This window comes from Lutra lutra, chromosome 7 (assembly GCF_902655055.1).
Source record: "Lutra lutra chromosome 7, mLutLut1.2, whole genome shotgun sequence".
Lineage (NCBI taxonomy): Eukaryota > Metazoa > Chordata > Mammalia > Carnivora > Mustelidae > Lutra > Lutra lutra.
Window position 1 is genome coordinate 102301012 of NC_062284.1, and position 23563 is coordinate 102324574.

The following is a 23563-nucleotide window of genomic DNA, read 5'->3' on the forward strand; positions in this document are numbered from 1 at the left end:
GGGAAAACTGGCCAGCTACATGCAAAAGAATGAAACTGGACCACTTTATCACACCATACACAAAAATAAATTCAAAATGGATTAAAGACCTAAATGTGAGACATGAAATCATAAAACTCCTAGAAGAAAACATAGGCAGTAATTCCTTTAACATCAGCTATAGAAACATTTTTTCTAGATATGTCTCCTGGGCAAGGGAAACAAAAGCAAAATTAAACTACTGGGACTACACCAAAATAAAAAGCTTTGATGGTGAAGAAAACCATCAGTAAAACAAGAAGGCAACCTACTAAAATGGGAGAAGGTATCTGCAAATGATATATCCAACAAGGGGTTAATATCCAAACTTACACCACTCAACACCAAAAACAAAACAAAACAAAAAAAACCCACACACAATTTAACTCAAAAATGGGCAGAGGACCTGAGGAGACATTTTCCCAAAGAAGACATACAGATGGGCAACAGACACATGAAAAGATACTCAACATCACTACTCAGGGAAACACAAATCAAAACCACAATGAGGTATCACCTTACACCTGTCAGAATCAAAAAGACAAAAAGTAACAAGTGTTGTTGAGGATGTAGAAAAAAAGAAATGCTCATACACTAGGGGTGAGAATGCAAACTTTTGCAGCCACTGTGAAGAACATTATGAAGCTTCCTCAAAAAATTAAAACTAGAATTACCATTTGATCCAGTCATTCCACTACTGGGTATTTACCCAAAGAAAATGAGAACACTAATTTGAAAATATATATGCACCCCTGTGTTTCTTGCAGCATTATTTAGGATAGCCAAGATATGGAAGCAACCAAGTATCTATTGACAGATGAGCAAATAAAGATGTGGTATAAAAAAGGGGGGGATAGAGGCACCTGGGTGGCTCAGTGGGTTAAAGCCTCTGCCTTTCGGCTCAGGTCATGATCCCAGGGTCCTGGGATTGAGCCCCACATCGGGCTCTCTGCTCAGGGGGGAGCCTGCTTCCCCCTCTCTCTCTCTCTGCCTCTCTGCATACTTGTGATCTCTCTATCTGTCAAATAAATAAATAAAATCTTTAAAAAAAAAGTACACTTATCATGATGAGAACTAAGTCATATATAGGATTGTTTAATCATTTTATTGTATGCCTGAAACTAATATAACACTGTATGTTAATTATACTTTAATTTTAAAAAAAAATGTGATCCAGAAGTGACAAAGTCAACAGCAAGGAGGCTTTTTTGGGTGAGTGGTCAGTAGGTCCTTGAGGCCCACTTGGCTAGAAAGTGCAGGAACCCATCTGCTCATAGACCCTCTGACCAATGATGGGTCTCAAACAAGTACTTGTTCTCTGGGCAAACCTCAAGTGACAGAGACACATCCTTATCTGTCAAGACCACCCTTGGAAAACCAACTGATTGTACCTGACAGGAGGTGGAGTTGTACTCCCTTCACTATATAGGAGGTGGAACATTCTCCAATATTGACCTCCTTGCAGAACCCAAGCACCAAGTACCACGTTTTGATGGCTAGTTTTATGAGCCCAGTTGAGCTGGGCTGACATTATTCTGGATTTTCTGTGAGGGTGTTTTTCGATGAGGTTAACATTTAAGCTGGTGGACATTGAGTAAAGCCAATTTCCTTCCCTAATATGGCGGGCGGGCCTTATCCAATTAGCCGAAGGCCTGACTAGACCCAAAGACTGACTTTCCCTGAGCAAGAGGGAATTTTTCAACAGAGAGTTTTCAAACTTGAACTGCAGCATTGGTTCATGGCTGTATCTCGAACCTTCCAGGCCATCTTGCAGATTTTATTTTAAAGAAGAATAAATCATGGGGCTCCTGGGTGGCACAATGGGTTAAAGCCTCTGCATTCGGCTCAGGTCATGATCTCAGGGTCCTGGGATGGAGCCCCGCGTCTGGCTCTCTGCTCAGCAGGGAGCCTGCTTCCTCCTCTCTCTCTCTGCCTGTCTCTCTGCCTACTTGTGATCTCTGTCTGTCAAATGAATAAATAAAATCTTTTTTAAAAATTTAAAAATAAAAATAAAAAAAGAATAAGTCTTTTCATTTATGCAGTGTGTGTGTGTGTGTATGTGTGTGTGTGTGTGTGTGTCCTATTGGTCCTGTTTCTCTGGAGAATCTTGGCTAATTTACCCCCTAAGCCATTCAGAGGCATTTCTCTTGGGGATTTCTCTTGGGGATCTCCTCCTGAAGGAAAACACCTTCTTCTACAAGCCAACTGCTCTGGACGCATGAGCTCCTGTCACCAACAGGAATTCTTCCCCACATCCATGCACAGATGCTCACATAACCCCTAGATGTGCCAAAGGACACTAGCTGGTCACTTCCCTAGCCCTGAGGACAGCAGAGAACCCCATAAAACAAGGACTCTGCTAAGAACTGCAAGAAATATTTGTTTATGATGTCATTATTGTGAAGAATCTTAACAGTACAATAATATTAATTCATATATTACAGGAAAACATTACACCAGCACTTTGAGCAAACACAAGGTTGAAACCTAGGAAGCTGAAGAGAGAATGAAGTGGTTAAGAAAGTGACCCCAGAGGCTGACTGCCAGGACTCAAGTTCCTGCTCTACCACAAACCAGCTGAGTAAAATATGTCCTTTCCCCTAAGCCACAGTGTTCCCATCTTCAAAATGGGATGATCATAGTAGTGCCGATCCCACCAGATGGTAAGAAGACCATTGAAATAAGTGAAAAAAATGCAAGTAGCACACTCATCCCTGTGCTTGGCACATGGCCTAAGTTCCCTGAACATTGCTATTTTTATTGCCACGGCATGGTCCCAGCCCTTAAAGAGTTTTCTAGAAGCACAACACAGCCCTTGGTTAAATGGGATTAAATCGGTTATGACTCTGTGGGTTGCAAGTGAAGAACAGAAAATCCTTAGGGAAGACCAGGAGCCCAAAGAGTGGTTACTGGAAATGTAACGAATGGGAAGATGTTGCACAGAAATGTGGAAAGTTTGAATCGGAAGAGCCCTTAGAGGTCATGCTGCCCAGCAACCCCAGAACCCCCGCGGGGTTTACCCCCACACTGCAAGGCTGAGCTCACGTCATTGCTAGGCAGACTGAATTGGAAAGAAACCCTACAAGTTTTCATGGAGTAGAATAAACGGTACGTAAACAAACAAATGCCTGTGTTCCAGGAAGGAAACAAACAGGGTACTTTAATGATTCAAAAGAGGTGGGTATGAAATGTCCAGAATAGACGAACCCCAGGGACTGAAGGTGGATTAGTGAATACCAGGGACTGGGAGGAATGGGGGTGGGCAGCGACTCCCTAATGGTATGGGGTTTCTTTTTAAGGTAATGGAAATGTTCTGAGGTTTGCATCCCAGTGATGATTGTACAATCTTCTGACTATACTAAAACCTACCAAATAGTACACTTTAAAATGGAGACATCTATGCTATGTAAAACGTCCTGTTAATCAGAACACAATTTAAATTTTTCTAATAATAAAAAAAAAAGCTTAATGTTGACAGGCCTATTTTAGACCCGACTGGCGAAGAAGAAAGCCTCTCTGAGGAGTTTGTGTGAAGCAAACAAGGTATAAAATCTTAAAAGACGTTCATTCTCACTGCATGGGGCTTGTGCACTTCTAACAAAACCATCACCAAAGGATACAAATTAGAAGATGAGCTTATTCTGAAGAAAAATACTATAAAAGGTAATATGAAAACAATACGCTTTAGTGGCTATTCCCAAATGCACCTTATCTCCTTTCGTATAAAATATCTAGTAAGAAAAGTATATTCTCTCCCTCACCACCTGGCTCCTTTTCTCTAGGGCCCATGGCTGTGCTATTATTGAGACACGCGCGCCCTCTACAGCTGTGAGCCTAGATTGCATCTTACTGCTAAACTAAGACCGGAAAAAAGGTATTTTTATTAACCTTGTGACTGAAAAATTACCATCCCCCAAGCCCATGCCACCCACGGCAAGCTAGATCCTCCAACATTTTCCTGAAAAGTGGAGAAGAATATCAAAAAGAAGTGAAATCGGCAGTTTCCTTGGGCAATTATAATGTAAACACAGATTGGATTCATTTGTCTGCCCTTTTGGGTAATGTGCTCTCCCTCCATAGACCAAAAGGAGGGAGTGTGTGTGTGTGTGTGTGTGTGTGTGCGCGTGCACATCTACACCTACATTCTCACTCTAATATTCTGCCTCATTATGTAATCACAAGAATAGAATATGGGTTTTTTTTTTTAGTTTTTTTTTTTTAATCTATTGGACACAGAGAGAGAGAGACCGCAAGTAGGCAGAGAGGCAGGCAGAGAGAGAGGAGGGAAGCAGGCTCCCCGCTGAGCAGAGAGCCCGATTCGGGGCTCGATTCCAGGACCCTGAGATCATGACCTGAGCCGAAGGCAAAGGCTTAACCCCCTGAGCCAAAGGCAAAGGCTTAACCCCCTGAGCCACCCAGGCGCCTGTAGAATATGTATTTAAATGGTCATCTTCTCTTCATCAAAATATTTGGTTTCAAGTCAGTAAAAAATATTTGCATAAAACAATAGAACAATGAGGTAAGGGACTGGCTTTCCCTGGCCAGTGACAATGGCAGGAGGTCGGGGGGAAGAACTGGAATCATACAGCTGAACAATGGTGTGGACATCTTGGAAATTGCAATGGACTACCCAGGAGGGTGACGAAGTGGAAAGATGAATGTAAACATGAAACTCTGGTGTGAGGCGATTAAAAAAAAGAAGAAGAATATCCTATGGGGGGATCAAAGAAGAATGTGCAGAGAGGCACCCACTGCAACAGCGGGAGAGGGGAAAGGGAAGGGCTCTATGTCCGGGACATTGATGCTTTTCAACCAGCGCTGAGCAGCCTGGAAAACAGGAAAACACGACTTGTGAAATGCTATTGTTGCTCTATGCAAGGTCTTCTCCTCATCCCGATATTCTTAGGGAAGGTTTATTCGGGAAGGAGAGATGTACTAAGCATCTGGGCACAGCATGTGAGTTCAGAACTGGTCTCCCTCTAAGACTTGCAGGCCACCTTCTGTCCACCCGGAAAAGGCAAATGTCCCTGTGAGTCACAAGTGGCTCAGGGGAGGGGGAAGAAAAACAGATTCCACTCCACGATTCTGCTTTGCACTGACTAACACAGCCATTAAAAAATGAAATCTGTACACTAGACAAAATAGAGTCAAACATTCCTGCGTGCTCCATCCTTTAAACAGATTTAAATATTGGCCTGTCTTCTCTGTGTTTGTTTTGGTTCCCTCAGCCCACATAGAAGTCCACGGGCTCTTTCCCTCACTCATCATCTCGCCTCCCGCTGCTTCGGCCGAGGATGAAGTAATAATTCAGCAAGCTGTTCGGGGCTTCCCATCAGCCCAGTTGCACAGCGCCATGTGCTCCCGGCTCAGGCATTCCAGCGGACTTGAACTCCACCGCCCAGCAAGCCACGGGAGAGACCTTGCTCACACTGGCACTCCTGCCTAAGTGAAGGCAACTGAGGAAGCAACGTGAGGAAAAGCACTAAAAAAGCACATTAATTTCTCCTCACTGGTTCTCACTTACATTTTCTTATGAAGCTGGGCTGTTTGTAGCCTACACGTCAATGGCACAGCAGTGAGGGGTCCAGAAACAGCGCAAAGGAAAAGCACAATTATAACTCAGTAAAGCTGGGAAGGGGAAAGAAAAGGCAACTTTCTGGTAGAGGTTGTTTAAAAATAAATGACTGAGTCTCTTTTCCAGCTAGCAACCTGCTGTGGCCTTTGGAAGCCTCCTTTTGTGTCCTTGGTTTCGCTTCTGTCTGAGCTGTAAGAGCCTGCCAGAGTCCCACGGTTTGGTTTACTACCCAGCTCATCCTTCTCCCTCGGAGCCTGGTATTAATGCTCACTATGGGATGTTCCTGTACCCAGAACTCTCCAGAATCAAAAGGCTTCCAAGTACTTCACTGTAACAATTTAGTCACCCGTGAATTTTTAAATGTCAGAAAAACGTAAGTATTGGGAAGAAAAGGCAATCTTGGGCCCCCTACTCAAACAGAGAAGCAGCATCTGAACTTTTGAATTTATTCCCCCAAATCAATGAAATACAATCTTAATTACTGAATAAGTTTCTAATGCAGGTTTTGTGGGACCCTCAGGCCTAGTGGTTTCCTAGAGAAGACTTGATATCAAAGAAAAAGCTTTTTCCAAACAGAAGGTAGATTTTTTTTTTTAATGGACTTTATGGTTTAATTGTTTCATTCTAGTGCTGGAAAATCAGACCAGGCACACCGCTCTTTTCACGGGACTAAGTTTTGAACTTTAACATAACGAACACAAAGTAAGAGGACCTGCCTGCCCGAAAATAGTGAGGAACAGAAGAGGAGGATGATCAGGGGAAGGGCGACCACCAGTAATGGGGAAGGTGGCCAATGGTCTCAAAACCAACCCAGCAGTAACTGACTGGCTGCAAGCCAATAGGGCAGGATCATAATAGACATCAATAGACACCAAACATCATTACAGAACTGTGAAGGACGAAAGGGTTAATATGCTTAAGAGTCCTGAAATTGTTAGGGTGGGCAAAGTAAGAATGAGCAAGAGAGCCACAAGGAAACTACATGACAGATTATATCTTGGCTACTGATTCCTAGCAATAACACTAATACACTATTATAAAATTGACCAATACACCTTTTTTTTTAAGATTTTATTTATTTATCTGACAGAGAGAGAGAGATCACAAGTAGGCAGAGAGGCAGGCAGAGAGAGAGGGGGAAGCAGGCTCCCTGCTGAGCAGAGAGCCTGACGCAGGACTCGATCCCAGGACCCTGAGATCACGACCCGAGCTGAAGGCAAAGGCCCAACCCACTGAGCCACCCAGGCGCCCCGACCAATACACCTTCTAAACAGAAAATTTTTTTAAGTGTAATATGTAGAGAAAAACAAAGAGGAAGAGTCATAGGAAGACTACACACTGTGGGTAAATTGGTTAAGTTAAGCTTGTGAAGGCACAAACTTGAGAGCAGGATCCAAGTGACTTCCCAGATGTGAAGACCCTAAAAGTCATGTCTGAAACAACCATCCAGCTCCTTGCTGCCATCATCTGAATTCACGTAGCACACAGTCAATACTGACTGATCAATTCAGCCTTAGCCACAACAGTAAGGACTGTCAGAAGTTTGAGGATGCCTTAAACTAAAAGCTCCAGGGACATCTGGGTGACTCAGTTAAGCGGCTGCCTTCGGCTCAGGTCATGATCCTGGGGTCCTGAGATCGAGCCCTACATGGACAGGAAGCCTGCTTCTCCTTCTCTTTCTGCCCTTCCCCCACCCCTCATATTCACACTCGCTTTCTCAAATAAATAAATAAAATCTTTAAGAAAGAGGGACACCTGGGTCAATTAAGCGTCTGCCTTCAGCTCAGGTCATGATCCCAGGGTCCAGGGATGGAGCCCTGCACTGAGCTCCCTGCTGAGCCAGGTGTCTGCTTCTCCCTCTTCCTCTGCCCCTCCCACCAGCGTGTTCTCCCTCTCTCTCTCTCTCTCAAATAAATAAAATCCTTTAAAAACAAACTTTAAGAAAGAAAAAAAAAAAAAAAGAATGCTCCAAAGGGCAGGAACTCTGACTTCCTGGCTCGCCTGTACAACAGCACAGAACCACAACAGGTAAGGTTTGCAAACAAGGTCTTTATTTTCCTATCACTCTCTGTTTCTGTTTGCTTGTGATATAGAGGTACATATGTATTTTGCAGATAATGAGAGCTAAGATTTATTGTTTGCTGTGTGCCAGGCACCATCCTAAATGCTGTACGGACCCTCAAACCAGCTCTATGAAGGTGGTACTATGATTGCCCCTCTCTTTGCCAGAGGAAAAGATGGGCACAGAGAGACTAATCAGTCCACCACTCACATTCTCTATCTCAAGCTCCCATTCCATGTGCTGGCGGAAATTACCCTCCTAGCTAATTCCAAGTACATTAAGCCATTTCGAGTTTCAAATCAGTTCTTGAGTATCTCCTCCCCTTGCATCCCCCTTAGTGGTTTCCAAGCTTCTGGGGCTCACGAGGCATCATGACATCTGCAGAAGGCATCTCGTCCTTCATGGCCATCATCTGTCCTACACTGGCTTCTGCTGAGATGCTCGGCCCCGGGTGGCCCTTGGCTCTGACGGATGACCATCCAGGCCAGCATTTGCTGAGGGGGCTGAATTCCCATCTGGTCTCCAGCCACACAACACATATATTCTCACACGGCTGGTCTCCCCACCAAGAGACCCCTTCAGGCCCACCTGCTCTTGCTCGGCCTCTTGGCTAACTTCCAAGTCCTTCTCAGTGTGAAACCGTGTCTGCCCTCCCATGGCTCACTCAGCCCGGAAACTAGGCAGGACACCGAGCCCCTCTCTGTGCTGACACATTCTGAGGCCTTATCTACACATCTTTGGGGACATCTCACCAGTGCAGTTGGGAAGCTCTGGTCCGCCTTGCTTTCCCACACCCCAGTCTGAACATAATCACCAGTTCCCTCTGTCCTCATATCCCCTTACATAGTTGAATGTCCTGGTATGCTCCCCTCCCCCAACCATGCTCTCCAAAGAGGGGGTGGGGCACAGCAACACTCCTTTCTCCAGGAACAAAACAGCATCTAGTACCATTCCTTCTACATCTAATTAGCTCCCTCCCCACCCCACCATCCGCACCTGTACCCGTGCTGCCCAGCCCATAGTTTTCCACTTCTGTGAAAAACTTTCACTTTCCCAGTGAAAAAACCTAACTCCGTAAGTATTCTTCACAGATCTTACTTATACCCATAAAATGGTTTTTTAATTTAAAGTGAAGGGCCAGACACCTGTGCTCTCTACTTTCACACCAACAACCTTTTCCTAAAGCAACGGTGAGTAACACCACTGATGCCCACACTCTAGGCAGGGCCTCCATGTAAAAATGAGGAAGTCTGATGAAGCATAAGGAAGGAGAGTACACACAAGTTACAACCCCAAAATATCATGCCTCGACAGAACCATTGGGAGAAAAGTTATAGAGTGATAGAGACTTGTGAAGGCACCCACACCCTCTAAAACAAAGATCAAAACGTCTCCTTAACCCACTTTTTTTTTTTTAAAGATTTTATTTATTTATTTGACAGAGAGAAATCACAAGTAGGCAGAGAGGCAGGCAGAGAGAGAGGAGGAAGCAGGCTCCCCGCTGAGCAGAAAGCCCGATGCGGGGCTCAAACCCAGGACCTGGGATCATGACCTGAGCCGAAGGCAGCGGCTTAACCCACTGAGCCACCCAGGCGCCCCCAAAACGTCTCCTTGAACTAGGAAGGCTACAGATCATAGGATTTCATTTATATGACATCCTTGCAAAGGCAAAACTAGAGAGACGGAAAACAGATCATATCCATACCATGGAATATTATTCAGTCACAATAAGGAATGAAGTAGCGATACATGCTGCAAACAGGACGAACAGCCAAAACATTGTGCTAAGTGAAAGAAGCCACACACGAAAGGTCATATAGTGTATGATTCCATCTATAGTAAATACCCAGAATACATAAATCCACAGAAACAAAATGTAGAGTAGTGTGTGCCAGGGCCTGGGGTTAGGAGAGAATGAGAGACAAAACTGTGAGGGGTTTTGCTTTGGGATAACAGAAATGTTCTGGAACTAGACAGAGGTGAGAACGCACGATATTATAAATGTAGCAAAATGCCACAGAATTACTCATTTTAACATAGTTAATATGACATTATATGTATTTCACCTCAATCAATGATTGTTTAAAAAAAAAACGATCAGTGGTCAAGGGGGAGACCTGACTACAAAGGGGCAGAGGGATATTTGGGGGAAAATCGAACTGTTTTGTAGCTCGCGATGGTGGTTACACAGGTGCCCACACTTGTCAAGCCTCACAGAATTGATACTAAAAAGGGTGTACGTCGCTGTATATAAATTACCTTAATTTTAAAAATGGGGAAAGAGGGGCGCCTGGGTGGCTCAGTGGGTTAAAGCCTCTGCCTTTGGCTCAGGTCATGATCTCAGGGTCCTGGGATCAAGCCCCGCATCAGACTCTGCTCAGCAGGGAGCCTGCTACCCCCTCTCTCTCTGCCTGCCTCTCTGCCTACTTGTGATCTCTGTCTGTCAAATAAATAAATGAAATCTTAAAAAAAAAAAAAATGGGGAAAGAGAGCTCTCCAACATCTAGAAACCAAATAAATGCTATTGACTAAAATCTGCCATAGATTATTTTGCTAGAGAATGGCTGCTCCATAGAAAGGACCACAGGAGATATTTTCTATAATTCCATGCTAATGAAATGAAAAGTGCCCTTGCTACTATAGGATGGAATTGATACTGGCAATTTTTCATCATCACATTAGTCCCTGTGAGAGAATTTGAGGGAGATGGGCTTGTTGGAGAACTTAATGCAGGTTTTTTGATAAACATATAAATGTAACAGTGGGATATAATTCAGTGAAGGAAACTACACAGAGCTCCAAGATCAATTGTAGCACGACAGGTTAAACTATTCTTGACATAATAATTCCAAGCTTCCTTTATCCTGGCTGTCCATCACTATATTAACAAACCACTCCAATGTTTAATTGGCTTGAAATGTAATTTTATTATTATCACACAGTTTTGTGGGTTGAGTGGGCTCAGCTGGGCAGACCTCACTGCGCATCATGCAGTTACAGTGTGAAGTTGGCGATGACTTCAGTAGGAAGGCTCAGTTGGCCTGGGTGTCCAACATAATCCACTTCCATGCTGGCAGTTGATGCTAGCTATTGGCTTGAATCTCAACAGGAGTCCATAAGTGGCCTCCATGTGGCCTCTTCATGCCTCTCCACAAAGCAGAGCAGCTGGGTTGCCAGAGAGATTGGAAAAGAGCAAGAACTCCAAAAAACTCAGATGGGAGCCGTAAGATCTCTTCTGACCCAGCCCTGGGAGTCATACAGTGTCCCACTGGGAGGCATGTTCACCGGCAGCCATCTTTGGAGACTGGCTTCAGAAAGAGGCACCGATACTGTAATACCCATTATGCGGATTTGGAAAGATATTAAGTTTTCAACTATAAAATAACATTTTGACATTTCTTGATGAAAACTCAAGTGAGCATCAATTTTATTTTTTTTAAGATTTTCTTTATTTATTTGACAGAGATCACAAGTAGGCAGAGAGAGAGGAGGAAGCAGGCTCCCTGCTGAGCAGAGAGCCCCATGTGGGGCTCAATCCCAGAACCCTGAGATCATGACCCGAGCCAAAGGCAGGGGCTTAACCCACTGAGCCACCCAGGTGCCGGTGAATGTCAATTTTAGAAAGTACACATCCAGCTTATCTATTCAACAAATATCTATTAAGTGCCAGCTATGTACCAACTCCTGTGCTAGGTCTTGGGGATGCATGGAAAATCTGTCATAGAAACTGTCCCCTTACTGCTTAAGGTCTAGAGACTGCATTATGGAAACCAATAGAAAACAAAAACAGAAGAAGTTCCACAAAACCTGTTGGAGGGAAAGGAAAGTGAATTGGTTCTCCCTAAAGTGGAGTGAAGGAATGCCAAGAAATGCTTCAGAGAAGAGGGACCTAGGAGGGGAGTCTTGACAAATTAGGATAAACTCCAAACTCCTCAGCATTTATTTGGGACAAGGGTGGGTGGGGTGGGAGGAGCATGAGGAGGAAGGAGGCCATTCCAAACCAGCAAGCCAGCAAAAACAAAGGTGAGGAGGCATACCACATGTTTAGGGCACTGGAAGCAGTTCCATGTGGCTAGGATGCAGAATTCAGGGGGAGTTCTAGACACAGGCATCAATCTTGCACAATCTTACACAGATGTGTTTAATTTAGTCCACAGATCATGTGTTTTTCTTTTTCACTTTCATAATGAACTACCACACAGTGTTTTTTAATTTTTTAAATCAGTTTCCAACATTTAATAAACAGAAAGTTTAACATAAAAATTCCAGCTTTTATGAAAAAAAATTTTTAATTTGGCTGGACTGGGCCCAAATTCCCACCCAGCAACAACAGGCTGAAGCCAAGGAATGTCCCCTTTAGATGGGGTTATGAACTCTCCAGTTCGCAACACCCACATCTGGTCCCCACCATCCCCTTCACTATAGGCATTTGAGTCTGAACTCCCCCAACAAGAAGGCTAAGATGCATAGTTTATGTGGGGCAGGGCAGGGAGGGGGCAATTAACAAATAATATTTTATGCTATGCTCAAAGTTTGAACTTCTTCCTCACTATAGTGGGGAAAGGTAAAGGGTATTCAATAGGGATATGACATGATCAGATTAGCATCTCAAACTGATCCCTCTGGAATCATCAAGATTCACATGTAAAATGCACTGAAGATGTGATGAGCAGAAGCAAGTAGGTAGGTGCGAAACTCTTTCAATATTCCAAGTGAGAACTGATAAGGTCTGATCTGGGGCAGTGGTAGTGAGAGAGAGAGAGAGAGAGAGAGAGGAGGAGACCCAAACAAGAGGTATTAAGGAGTTGAAAAGGCAATAAACACCTAGTCACTGAGTGTGGGGAAGAGAAAAGAGCTAGGGTGATGCTCAGGAGTGGGGCTACAGTGACACAGAGGAAAAGCAAGTTTGACAAAGAGATCATAATTCCAGCCTTATATGGGGTGAGATTTACCACCTGAGGGCCATCAAAGTGCAAGGCAGTTGTGGATATGTCTGGAACACAGAAGAGAGGTAAGGGCCAGAGGTGGAGGTTAGGAATTCATGGGCTCATTGGCAGCTGAAGCCACAGGATCAATAAGACAGCCCAGGGAGAGTATAGAGGGTTAGAAGACAGCCAAAGAAAGGAGCCTGAGGAATGTTTCCAGGACAGTCAGAGGAGGAGGAATCAGAGAAGGAAAGCTAGGAGAGCCTATTCCTTGAGAACTGAGGGAAGAAAGAATCTCAAGAAGGGATTGGTCATCAAGATAAAAAATTACAGAGGCATCTCCTGAGGTGTCTACTGTGTGTTATAGGTAGATATCCTCAGGAGGTGGTCTTCCCAGAGTGTATCAGAAGAATGCCAGAGATGCAGGCTAAAATCCTGAGTGTGGCTGATGTGGAAGATAATACTGAGTCAAGCAAAAGACACTGGGATGTGTTTAGGATTCAGGAATAAGCATCAGAAATTACTTTCTGAAGGACTGTACTTTTGAAGAAGAAAGAGAGCATTAGAATTGTTCCCTTTAACCAGGAGGAGTCTGCAAGGTCTCTCTAAACCTTTTTCAAGAATGCACCTTGAGAAAGATTAGCAAACATTCTGCTGGTTCATTTACATCTACTGGTTCACTTTAAGAACCATCATTTACTCTCACCTGGTCAGTCCATCAACCTTCCACTTTAGTAGATGGGGTCTAAATGAGTGTTTCTTATTGGATAATGAACAAGTTTTACAATAATGGATTGTTCTTGTGTTTTTCTCCTTTACTATCAAGAGGTTTTTGCCAACGGAAATTTCCATGATAACAAAATGCAATTAGATTTGGGATTTATGCTCTGATCCTAAGAAATCTAGCTAGCAAAGAAGAATAAAATCTGGTTCTTTTCTTAAAAGAGAGACATATTTTCTGACTTTATATTTTCCTACTGAGAGAAATTTTTCTTATTTAGTTTTGCAAAGGATAAGAGGAGAAAATAAGAAGTGAGAAAGTGCAATCTCTTTCTATTGAACAACTGGGCTGTGATGATAAAAGTGATATGGGGCTATTTGGGAGGGGCTGGAGGGTCATTGGGTTGTTGGTGGTGGGTGCGTGTGGTGTGTGTGTTTGGTATCAGACAAACCTGAGTTCTTCTGTGGACTCTGAAGAAGTCAGCGATGTGGGGCGCCTGGGTGGCTCAGTGGGTTAAAGCCTCTGCCTTCAGCTCAGGTCATGATCCCAGGGTCCTGGGATCAAGCCCCACATCAGGCTCTCTGCTCAGCAGGGAGCCTGCTTCCTCTCCCTCTCCCTCTGTCTTCTCTCTGCCTACTTGTGATCTCTGTCTGTCAAATAAATAAATAAAATCTTTAAAAAAAAAAAAAAAGCCAGCAATGAGGAGCAGACAGAGGAGAGGAAGTCAGTAATGTTGCAAAATTCCACAGAGGAAAGGGGTCTGTCTTGCGTGGAAGGGATGCCTTGTTTGAACTGGAGCAAAAGAGGTAAGCATCATCATGGCCACGTCATGCTACACGTACAGACAAATGTCCCTTGGAGACAGGCCAGGCCACAGGCTGAACCGGGGGCAGAGGGCCTCTTTTTGAACAGAGTGGGAAAGGCTAGGGGAGGGAGAGAAGCAGAAATAAGTGAAAAAGCCTGGAACGTGTACACAAGACCCCTTTCGAGGTGCTATACTGACCTTCCGTTTGCCCCATTTAGTAGAGAGATGCCTGTAACTGTCTTCTGTCTAAATTGAATATAAAAGAAGAATAAAAGAAAATAAGAAATGGACGAGAAATGGACATTATGATAGTTACTGTGCAATTAAGAAGAGGCTGGACTTATAATCAATTATATATTCATTCATTATTCATCCAACAAATATTTACTAAGTGGTACCATGAACCAGATGTGGGTCTAGATATCATTAGCAATGATTAACCAAAAAGACAAAAATTCTTGCCTCGTAGAATGCATATTCTAGTCCTCTAGTCCTTGCCATTTATGCCAAGACAGTCCTTGCTCACATTCCTGAACAGTGTGTTTGTTTGTTTGTTTGTTTGCACCAGCTTCCACTGCTGTACAGACCACGCCACGCAACAGCCTCTCCTCCTAATAAAGGAGGGGAAGCACAAAGAACAACTGCGGGTCAGGAATCATGGAGGACAGGTTGGTTCCCACTCGTTCGAATAAAACTGGAAGGACATTTCAAAAAAGAATGCCATTACTTAGTTTGGAATTGGGCCAGGCCTCCAGATTTCACAGTCTCTAAAAGAATTAGTGTTTTCTAATAATCCATCTGAAACATTATGTTCCAAATGTGATTTTCTGATTAAGGCGCTAGGCATACAACAGACAGACCCTGTAAAACCCACACAAGGTCTGCCAGGTGTGTGCTGCGGAAGCTGAATGGGGCAAGGGATGTAGCCATATCCTTTCCGGTCAAGTTTCTGGATAAATAGATTTCAAGGACAGAGCTGTAACCAGGATTTGGCCACCTTGGGAAGGAATGCAGTGTTTGAACAACATCCTTCCCAGACTGAAAGCCACTCAGACGTGGATCGTCATTCCAGGCATTTGGCATGCTGGCTTCTACTAGCAGCCAAGTGCATAATTGCCAGGAACTGGCCAAATCCACGGAGACACCAGTTGCTTCTGAATGCTGAAAAATGTTCGTAATATACCGTAATAAATGTAAGCCTGACTCATTTAATCAGATCCGCGTCCTACCCTGGGGATTTCTGCGCAGGCAAGACATGTTTACTGAAACTACTTTTCTCCACTGCCACCTTCCATTCCAGGAAGAGCAAAAGTATTATCTGGTTGGCCTTGCCAATTTCTGTTTTATATTTTAGGTCATTAATATGGATGCTTTTAACATACATGTTTCCAACTCATTCTGAACTCACATCAGTATAAAGTGATGAAAATAACTCTTTATCCTTATTTTAGATGGTACTGAAAAGCAACCTAAGTATTACTGAAAGGCAGAGATTTGAAAGTTTCGGATTCTTCTCCATTCCTGACAAATTTCTCAGAGTAGTTTGCCCAAAACTCAATGAGATGAGATGGGGAAAAGGTTCTAACCGCACTTGCCTGTGAGAAGCCATCTAACTCGAGGACTTTCTAGGCTTGAAGTCATTTTGAGATATGTGGATAGCTCGGCTTCAGGAGCTGGCCAAACGTTCTCCCAACGCGAAGATGGGAAAGCAAGCTGGCTGTTCTGGTTTCTCTTCCCCAGCTTCTTTTATGTAGAGCCTTGATTCCTCAAGTTCAGAAATCTGATTTTCGCAAAGATTGATCAGGCCCCAGATAACTGACGTATACCAAATTCACTGGAAAATTCTCTGAGCCCAGAGGTCAATTTTCAAGCAGGAATTTCATTTCATAGGCTACAGATGAGGAGATCGTAATTCAGGTTAAGTGACTGGTTGGTCCAAGGTCGCACACGTAATTGCAGAACTAAGGCTTCAATCCAGGTCTTTTGATGTCGATGGCCTTGCCCTTTCCGCTAGAGCACCTGCCTTCCAGGTGGGAAGCTAGCATGCAAGCGTGGCAAGAAATTACAAAGGGCAGAGTACACTGGTAGGGGGAATAGGGCGGGCACAGGACAGGACTGTGGGACAAACTGGCAGTGGACAGCAGGACCCATGTGACTGAAGGCCAGGAGCTAGAGTCCAGTTCCAGGGCATACCACGGGATAGAGGAAATGGCGAGAGATCATCAGGGCCCCGTTCAGAACTAAAATATAAACAAAAGAGAAACCGTCTGAGGAGCACGGCAGAGCCAGATTAGGAAATGTGGGCACATGAAGGCATACTGGAGGGCCCCACCACCCCAAGTATTAACCTCCAACTGAGTTTCAGAGTATTCTGCTCCAGCCCTGTGCAAGGAAGAAACCATCTGGGGCCAGAACAGAGACCAGCCTGTAGGTGGAGCCAAGCACCAGCGGCAGGGCTGCCTCGGAATAGCACAGCAGAGAGCGAGCAAGCGAGCCAGGGAGTGAGCGAGGTCATTGCAATGTCAACACCAGCCTTGGGGAGTTTAGAATCCTCCTCTATATTGTCTCTATCTTGGCTGCTCTAAAATGTGCTCTTGGGGTGCCTGGGTGGCTCAGTGGGTTAAGGCCTCTGCCTCCGGCTGAGGTCATGATCCCAGGGTCCTGGAATGGAGCCCCACATGGGGCTCTCTGCTCAGCAGGGAGCCTGCTTCCTCCTCTCTCTCTGCCTGCTTCTCTGCCTACTTGTGATCTCTGTCTGTCAAATAAATAAATAAAATCTTTAAAAAATAATAAATAAAATAAAATAAAATGTGCTCTTGATTCTGCTTTACCTCTGAAAGACTTCCCTAAAGATGGCTGGAGAGAGGGTGACCATATATTTTACCATCCGAACCCAGAAACTTGTGAAAATAAAAGAGAGAGCTGTGAATGAGTAACTGGCATAGGACTAACCCAGGCCGACCCAGACGTGCGATCACCCTAGCTGGAGACCAAGCACTCAGGACAGACAGGACCAGGCACAGCTGATGGAGAGTGAGATAATCTTGCCAGGACTGGAGACAGGAGAGGCCAGAGCACTTCTGGGAAGTAATTCATCAGAAAGGAAGGGAAAGGAAAAGGACACACACTGGGCTCCATGACATCAAGACAGGACCAGAGGGGAGGGATAAATTTCCAGTTCTGCCCAGTGTTGGCCACACCCAACATCCTGTGACCATGGCTTTAAAAAGCCAGTGAAATTGAAAAGAGCTGTTTCATCAAAATTTCCATAGAAAATAAATGGTGCTGAGAAAATTAGACAGCTATGTATAGAAGAATGAAACTCGACCATTCTCTCACACCATACACAAAGATAAACTCAAAATGGATGAAAGACTTCAATGTGAGGCGAGAATCTATCAGAATCCTAGAGGAGATCATAGGCAGTAACCTCTTTGATAGCGGGCACAGCAACTTCTTTGAAGACACGTCTCCAAAGGCAAAGGAAACAAAAGCAAAAATGAACTTTTGGGACTTCATCAAGATCAAAAGCTTCTGCACAGCAAAGGAAACAGTCAACAAAACAAAGAGGAAACCCGTGGAATGGGAGACGATATTCACAAATGACACTACAAACAAAGGGCTGATATCCAAGATCTATAAAGAACTCCTCAAACTCAACAGTCAAAAAACAGATGATCATGTCAAAAAATGGGCAGAAGACATGAACAGACACTTCTCCAAAGAAGACATACAAATGGCTAACAGACACATGAAAAAATATTTACCATCATTAGCCATCACGGAAACTCAAATCAAAACCACATTGAGATACTATCTTATACCAGTTAGAATGGCCAAAATTAACAAGACAGGAAGTAACAACTGCTGGAGAGGATGTGGAGAAAGGGGAGCCCTCTTACACTATTGGTGTGAATGCAAGTTGGTGCAGCCACTTTGGAAAACAGTGTGGGGATTCCTCAGAAAATTAAAAATAGAGCTACCCTATGACCCTGCAATTGCACTACGGGGTATTTACCCCAAAGATACAGATGTAGTGAAAAAAAGGGCCATATGTAACCCAATGTTCATAGCAGCAATGGACACAATAACCAAACTGTGGAAAGAGCCAAGAAGCCCTTCAAGAAACAAATGAATAAAGAAGATATGGTCCATATATACAATGGAGTAATGTGCCTCCATCAGAAAGGATGAATACCCAACTTTTGTATCAACATGGACGGGGCTGGAGGAGATTATGCTGAGTGAAATTAAGTCAAGCAGAGAGTCAATTATCATATGGTTTCCCTTACTTGTGGAGCACAAGGAATAACACAGAGGACATTAGGAGAAGGAAAGGAAAAGTGAATTGGGGGGAATCGAAGGGGGAGATGAAGCATGAGAGACTGTGGACTCTGAGAAACAAACTGAGGGTTTTGGAGGGGAGGGGGGTAGGGAGATGGGTGAGCCTGGTGGTGGGTATTAAGGACAGCATGTATTGCATGGAGCACTGGGTGTGGTGCATAAACAATGAATCTTGGAACCCTGGGGAAGAAAAAAATTAAATGCTGATTCCACGAGGAAAAAAAAAGAACATGAAGATGCAAGGGTTAGTGAAATCCTGCACCAGCAATTTCAACAGCAGTGACAGAGGAGGTGTGGTTGGTGCTATAGTTGGGTGGGATGGCAGTAGACAGTCACAGCACCTTTGGTGGATGTCAACAAGGCTGCTGCTCCAGGCTAGGGCAATGACCAGACACATTACCCTAGCAAGCAAAAGCAGGAGAGCCAAAGACAGTGGGTGCTTTACTCTGATATCCCAGAGCATATGGAAGGTCATCCATGAGGGCTCAGTGAACTATCATGAGGAATATAGAAGGGCTGCCTTAATATTAATATTTCTTCCTCCACAGCATGAGGAGCTCATTGATGTTGTCTAAATTTGAGAACCTTCTTAATTTGGAGCCACTCAGTTCATATCAGTAGTTTCATAGTCTAATGTCAGCTCATACACTTCAAATATGTATGTTGCAGTGATACATATATTTCTAAAATAATACAGAAAAATGTGTATACCAGTAATTAACACATTATACAGGAACATTTTCCAAAAATTCCTAAAAATTTTGAACTTTTGCTACCCTCTTAAAGAATGGCATCTCCTGGTTCTCTCTGTCATCCAAGTGATCAGTAGTAGCTTTTCAACAATTTGAAGTTAGATACCACTTTGAAATAAAATGACTCACTCATCCCATGGCTAAAATGAAAAAGACAATACCAAATGTTGGTAAAGATGTTGAGCTAGAATTCTGACACAGTGCCAGCAGGCATGTGAATAGGTATAACCTCTTTGGAAAACTGTTTGGCACTGTAGACTATATGCCCAACAGCAAGGCACACATATGTTTACCAAAAGACATGGACAAGAATGTTTATAGCAGCATTTTTCATAATAGCCCAGCCCTGGAAACTCCCTAGCATCTGCCAACAGTGGACTGGATAAATAAATTGCAGTGTATTCATATAGTGGAATACCGCTGTAAGAATGACACGTACAACCACACACGACAGCATGAATGAATCTCGCAAACACCAAGTTGAACATAAATAGCCAGACATAAGATATTCCACGTGTATACCATTTACAAGCAAGTGAAATTAATCAATACTGTCCTAAGTCCAAAAGACCTGGTAATGTTCCACCTCTTGATCTGGGTGCTTTTTGAGCTTATCATTTGTCACTATTCGTCACACCAGTCATTAAGGTCAGCCATATTTAAGAGGAGTATTATATTCTACCTTATGCTGGAGCATGGCAAAATCTCATTGCAGAAGAGCATGTGGGGTGAGTAAAATTGTGATAGGCATTCCAATTATAAAATACAATAGCATTTTAAATTTTAAAAATATTTTAAATAGATTTTATAATCTACTCCAATTATGCAGTGCAAATCAAGCATCATTCCAGGGTAAAACAGAAGCCCAAGGAAGGTAAAGAAGAAAATAAGAGCATCAGCAACCAAAGCACACAAAACAAGAAAGGATGCTCCAGTGTCATGTGCCTTGCCTGGACCAGTAACTGTGACCAAAAGAATAGGGCACATTTATGAGTCAGTCTCAACCACTTGCTCAACAAGATCACATGAAATGAGAAAGGGGGAAACTCTCCAAAGGGAAAAGCAATAGGAAAACAACATATGCCTACCGCCATGTCATAGACTGTGTCGGACAGTCATCATCACAGGAAACTCTAAAACTTGGCATATCAAGTATGAGGAAGTACGTTCTCTCAAGTGGCATTCCGCTCTAAGTTTCCATTGTTCTCTCCCCTAACATGTGTTACACATGTCAAATCCATTAGTATTAACATTAAAACATTTTTAAAGTATGGATCTAGTTGTAAAACACACATCCAAAGTGCAACTACTGGTAGCAACCATGTTTCAATTCTCTTTGAGCATCTCTCAAAATACTCATCTGTATATGAACATACGTTAACACTTTTGTCTCAGAGACAAAACAGTTTGGACAAATCTTCCACATTGTTTTGACCACATACATTTCTGTTAACAGCCACGATGTCACAAACCCAAAATTAACTGAGGACAATAAGTGCGGCAGGCTGAGCCCAAGCCCTCACTTCTCCTCTCAGGGGACAATCTCGAAGATTAGAGAGGAACCAGGTTACTACAAAGCCATTTAACCAGATGGCTCAGCCAAAGGCCTTGTCAGCTTATGTGGGACCCTCCATAACAAGGGGACCACACCAAGCAGAGAACATCATTTCACATAATAAGGCAGAGACTTAACATCATGTTGTTAGAAGAAATATACATTTCTCTCATAGGCTATATATATCAGGGGTTGGGCAAACATTTTCTGTAAAGAGCCAGACAGTAAATATCTTAGGCTATGCAGGCTATACAGCCCCTGTTGCAGACACTCAGCTCTGTAGTGCAAAGGCAGCCACAGACAATGCTTATACAACTGAGTGTAGCTGTATTCCAATAAAACTTTATAAAAACAGGCCTGTAGGAATGGGTCCATTGGCCACAGTTTGCTAACCCTGGGACTAGACAAAAACAAAAAACAAAAAACTACATCATAGAAGTGAGATTTGTTTGTCTTTAGGCAAAGACAAAGCCCAGACCCAGCCCTGCTGATGGAGAGAACAAACAAAAGTTGAAATGCTCCCAGTTGACCCCTAATCCTCCATCTCCTTCCTACCATGGGACTAGAGCTCATCCTCCTGACTCTGCAGATTCAGCAGGGGCCAGAATAGGTTGATTGTGTGTTTGCATCCAGCTGAGGCCAGAGGTGGCAGAACTTGCACAACACTCAATGGAGCTGGGACTTCATCCATTCTGAGGAAGAAGGTATGTTCTGAGGAAACAGAAGAGACCCCTGATGCTGAAGATTAAAGAGATCTGTGAAGACAACGTTGGGAGAAGGGGAAAGAAGGTCAGAGTTAGAGAATGAGGGAGTATTGAATAGCCACCAGGGAGGACTTACCTGGAGCCTAGGTCCAAATCTTTCTTTGGACTCTTTCTTGAATCCTTTAGAAAAGAAGCTCTTAAGCCTCCCGCAATCCCCTGCTTTATTTCCTACCACTTTCTGCCTCATTCATTTTCTTCCAAACTGGCCTCCTTGCTGTTTCTGGAATATACCTAACACATTCCTACCTCAGGACCTTTGCACCTCCTTTTTTTTTTTAAAAGATTTTATTTATTTATTTGAGAGAGAGACAGTGAGAGAGAGCATGAGCTAGGAGAAGGTCAGAGGGAGAAGCAGACTCCCCATGGAGCTGGGAGCCCGATGTGGGACTCGATCCCGGGACTCCGGGATCATGACCTGAGCCAAAGGCAGTCGTCCAACCAACTGAGCCACCCAGGCGTCCCTGCACCTCCTTTTTTGACAGACTTTTTAGACAGACAGAAAACTTTTCCACAAATGGTTCACTCTCTTTTCATTTGGATGTCTCAAATGACATCTCCTCGAAAGATGCCTTCCTTCACTTTTCTATCTAGAATAGCATCTTCATCAGGCTCTGCTTATTTTAATTTTTCTTCACAGCACCTATCACTACCTAACTCTCTTCACCTATAACATATGAGCCCCATAAAGGCAAAGATATTGGTTAATTCATTCCAGTTCACTCCCAGCATCTTGAATAGTACATAGGACCCAAGGGGTGTTCAATAAATATTCTCTGAATGAATGTATCAATCAGTCGATCAAATCCAACATGTCTATGATGGCTAATTTTATGTGTCAACTTGGCTGGGCTATTGCACCCAGATATTTGGTCAAACATTATTTTGGATGTTTCTGTGAAGGTGTTTTTGGATAAGATTAATATTTAAATTGGGGGACTCTGAGTGAAGCCAACTGCCCTCTATAATGTGGGTGGGCCACATTCAATCAGTTGAAGGTAGGAAATAGAACAAGACAAGAGAGCATTCTGCAGCAATCTGCCTTTCAGCTTCATCTGCAAAATCTGTTGGTCCTGGTTCTAAAGCAGACTACCTTTGAACTTCAGCTGCACCTCCTTCCTGAGTCTCCAGCCCTATAGACAACTCTGTCAGACTTTGCAGACTTACCAAACTTTCACAATTAGGAGATCCACTCCCTTAAAATAAATCTCTTTCTGTCTGTTATCCTCTTGGTGCTCTTTCTCTAGAGAACTCTAATACAGACTCCAAGTCAAACTATGCTTTCTTCTTTACTAAAGAATTCCTCTTATTAGCTCTCCACCCACTGGTTTTCACAACATGAGTCAGGGAGCTGAAATTTCCACATATTCTGCAGATGTGCAGGTAATATGGGTCCCGATGACTTCCTTCTCCTGGCCAGCTAAATGGGGACGGAAGAGTGGGGGAGAGGATAATCAACCACAGTTTTTCAAGATTATAGCTGATTATGTAAAAACACTAGCACAAAAAATCATCTGGAGACTTATCTTCCTTTCTCACAATACCATTGCATTCACATTTACTGAACACGAAAGTAGATCTACAACCTAATTTGTCTAGATTCTAGCATAGTTTAGAACCCAAAATACCAAACATACAAGTTATGTTTGTATTTTGGATTTTTAGTCCTGTCCATCGTACTTATATGACTAGATATGACCATGAGTATAAAGTCTATGGGGGGTGTTTTCATAAGATGCTCCAAGATAGTGCTCCCCCTAAGCCCTTCAGATTTTTAAAAATTTAAGAAACAAAATACCCTAACCTGGTACCACTCTGGAATCCTGTCATGAGAAAGTAAGGCTTTCCAGCGTCCCCAAAGGGTTGGGGCTGCCTTCAGATGCTTTCTTCGCTCCGGCTTCCCGCCCTCTCCCGGCTCCCCTGGGGGGAGGAGGGCCCCCTCCCAGCCAATCAACGTTCAATAGGGCCCTCCAGCCGCGCGTCTTTCAAAGGCCCCTAGAAACCAATGGGCGGTTAAAGGCCGAGCCCAGGCACTCGGGGGCGGA

General features: G+C 43.6%; 1 long non-coding RNA gene across 1 annotated transcript; it reads right to left on the bottom strand.

Moving 5' to 3' along the window:
* Positions 1-14009: 14009 nt before the first annotated feature.
* On the bottom strand, positions 14010-23432 carry LOC125103647 (uncharacterized). The gene is made up of 3 exons (XR_007128455.1): positions 23323-23432; positions 21313-21512; positions 14010-16346 (listed from the first exon to the last, which is right to left on the bottom strand). It is a non-coding gene; the product is annotated as an uncharacterized LOC125103647 (long non-coding RNA).
* Positions 23433-23563: the final 131 nt, after the last annotated feature.